Source organism: Triticum urartu, chromosome 1 (assembly GCF_003073215.2).
Source record: "Triticum urartu cultivar G1812 chromosome 1, Tu2.1, whole genome shotgun sequence".
Classification (NCBI taxonomy): Eukaryota; Viridiplantae; Streptophyta; class Magnoliopsida; order Poales; family Poaceae; genus Triticum; species Triticum urartu.
Genome location: NC_053022.1, coordinates 256,713,511 through 256,716,805, shown reverse-complemented (window position 1 = coordinate 256,716,805; position 3,295 = coordinate 256,713,511).

Here is a 3,295-nt window from a genome sequence, read left to right as displayed (position 1 = left end):
GGGAGATTCAAAATTTCTTTTGAAAGCTTTGAAACTTATCCCACTCACGGCAGCGGAAGTAGTACTGAAGGAAATGAACTTAATCAGTCCTCTTCGTCAGAGGCATATTCATTGATGAAAGAATTAACAATATTGCGAGCTTGATAAATCATAGGTTTAACTACGATGAGAGTAATACAACATGCAAATAGGTGAAGCAGAATGATACATAACATGGCATGCACGAATACAAATACTATGGAGAAATTACACAGGAGAATACTAAGGACAAGATGGATCCGAATGAATACTGGCTAAGACAATGAAACTAAAATATAGGTAGATGATAGAATGAACGAAAAGATCAAGTAAACTATCGAGACAGAGCACAGATAAGAATTACTGAAAGTAATGCAGTAGAGAAAATAGAACCAGTGGAGCTCGAGGGAGACAGAGAGATTTGGTAGACCAGTTCACCCTTCTACCAAAGGGCTACATATGGTTGGAGGGGATGTGACTTAACATAGAAGATAAACTCTCTTAACCCTATTCTCCTTCAATGCAGAGCTGATCAGAGTCAGGTTGATTTCACTCATGGTAGATCCTTGTCGGTGATCACCAAACCTTCGGTCGACCTTCGCGAACCACAATCACTCTTGGTTGCTGAAGATCAGGCTCGGTGAAGACAACAACTCTTCAACACTTAAAGCCGAAACCTATCCGTCTAGAGAGTGTGTAGCTCTCAAGAGTAATAGGTACAAGAACTCTCACTCGGAACTATTGTGATGCTAAACCACTGTCTATGTTTGGGCTCTTGGTTTTTCTCTCGGTGGATCTTAAACTCAAATCACTCGAAGAGGGGTTGCTCAAATCAATCTTCTCATAAAACTCAAGCCGAGCAGCCAACGGACAAATTTGGAGCGGGGTGGTTATTATAGCCGCAGCCTTCCCTGAAGGGAAAAGACCAAATTAGACATTGGGCTCAACCAATGGCTGAACGACACGATTCCAACGGTCGGATTTGAGCACAATGGTAACATTTCTTGTGGACCAAGAAATGCTAACTCCTCGGTCCCAGGCAAATCTCTTGCAGTGAAGAAGATCACAGTCTCTTGCAGGCAAGTATTTGATTGGAGCACAAAGAGATTTCTCTCACATCTTTCATAGGTAATGGCTAAGCATCATAGCGGATCTAAGCATCAAGAACCTATACCCCTCTTAATAGTACGGAGATCCCATGACTCGAAAGAATGAAAGAAGAACACCGAAATGAATGCCACATCTTCACTTTGTCTTCCACTTCCTTCGCTGTACTCAATTTCTTCGGACGATAGTATAGAGATAAAGCTTTGCTTCAGCAGTAAATCCTCAAGGGGTCGATTTCTTCACATCAATCTTCTTGACTCCATCATTTAAATAGATATCGCTCGTTCTTCTCTGCAACGCAGATATACTTTGGTGAAGTTCCTTGAACTCGTCACCGAAGCCGGCGTTCTCTTCAGTTGTGTATGGACTTTTTCTCTCTGTATGCACTAGCAAACAAATCAGTCCATACCTGTTTCTGTCAACAGTCTTCAATACACAAGGTACGCAGATATTGCACCAACAGGGTGGCACACAAGCAATTCTGAACCAATACATCAAGCACACACAGATAACATCATCGGCTTGGAAATATCCATTGCAATTCTGCACCAATACATCAAGCATACACTAGCACTAAAAAAGCAAGCATACAGAAATATCTACGCACTCTGAAATCTGAATATCTAGAGCATTCACGGAGAGGAAGGATGGGGCGTATTGTCGCAGACTCAGGATCTCATTTTTACGGAGACTTCATGGACAAGTACTCAACGCTCGAGATTAGGCAGCCATGTCACGCGCGCCTCTGGTTGTGGCGCTGGCCACCAGCCGCGGCGTCATGCCCGCCTACAGCCCTCGGGTCGCGTCCGCCTCCAACCGCTGCGTCGTGCCTGCCTCAGGCTAGTCATAGTGGGAGTAACTTAGCGAGTAACATAGCACACTCCAAGAATTTTTTGCTTATGTGGCAAGTAGTTAATGAGAAGTAGTAACATAATATGTTACTGTAACATAGCACTTCCCAATACAAGATGAGTCTACAAACTAATAAATGAAGCCATCTATGACACTACTACTATATTACTTTGCACTATGAAGGTAGTAACTTAGACTAGTGTCATATGCATGACACTAGTATAAGTTACTCCCCACTATGACCAGCCTCAGCGCCTCTAGCCCCCGGTAGCGCCCGCCTACAGCGCCTCCAGCCTGTGCTAGCCTACAGCGCCTCTAGCCACTGCGTCGTGCCCGCCTCAGCGCCTCTAGCCCCCGGGTCACGCCGGCCCACAGTGCCTCCAGCCACCGCGTCGCGCCTGCCTCAAGCTGCAGCCGCCGCGCTAGGATTCACGTACGTGTGTGCGTGAGCGTGAATCGGGGTGGGGATTGATGTGGTTCGGGGGTGAGTCGGGGTAGGAATTTTAATGTGGGCATTAATTAGGTCTGTATAAGATATGTATAGGGCGCATAATGGGGAGTATATGGATTGATATTGGAGAAATGGCATCGATATAGAGGTATAGAAAAGTTGAAGTGGCATAATTCCAACTTGGGTTTTTGTAGCGGCATTTCTCCAACTCATGAAAGTTGTAGTGGCATGAATCCAATTAACCCTTGTTAAATTTACTTCTTGGAGTAAAAGATATATACGGATGAAATGATCTTGTTGACCACAATCCGCCAAGGTGATGCTTGGTGAACATGAGGTGTAAACCTTCAATAAAGTGCATGCGATGAAATCATTACTGATGTTTTGGGCTTCTTTCTTGAGGAAAATGTGTGACTTTAGAGTCACAACCAAAACATGAACTTTGTAATTTTAACATTGGTTAGTCACTATAAAAATAACAACCAAAAATGTGATGTGAATCTTGTAATAGTGTTTGAGACACTCGATATTTGCTATAAATTACGGTCTCCACCTTGATGTATGGATGACAGTATCATCATAATAGTAACATTTGTGTAATTTTCCACGACTTATTTTGAGAAAGCCTCGGCGCCTCGCCGTTGTTAGGCCGCCTCCCTGTCACTTTCTTCTTGTGTTGTGTGGCTAAAACGCTCTCGGTTACGAGCGTGCTGATAACGTGTGAGAGTAAAACAAGAGAGAGAGAGAGTAATGAATGAACAGTGTTTCTCATTGATTGAAGACCGTGTATTTATACCCTCATTACAATGCAGTTAGAGTTACAATGTCGGTAACTACAACCGACTTAAGCATTGATTATTAGGATTA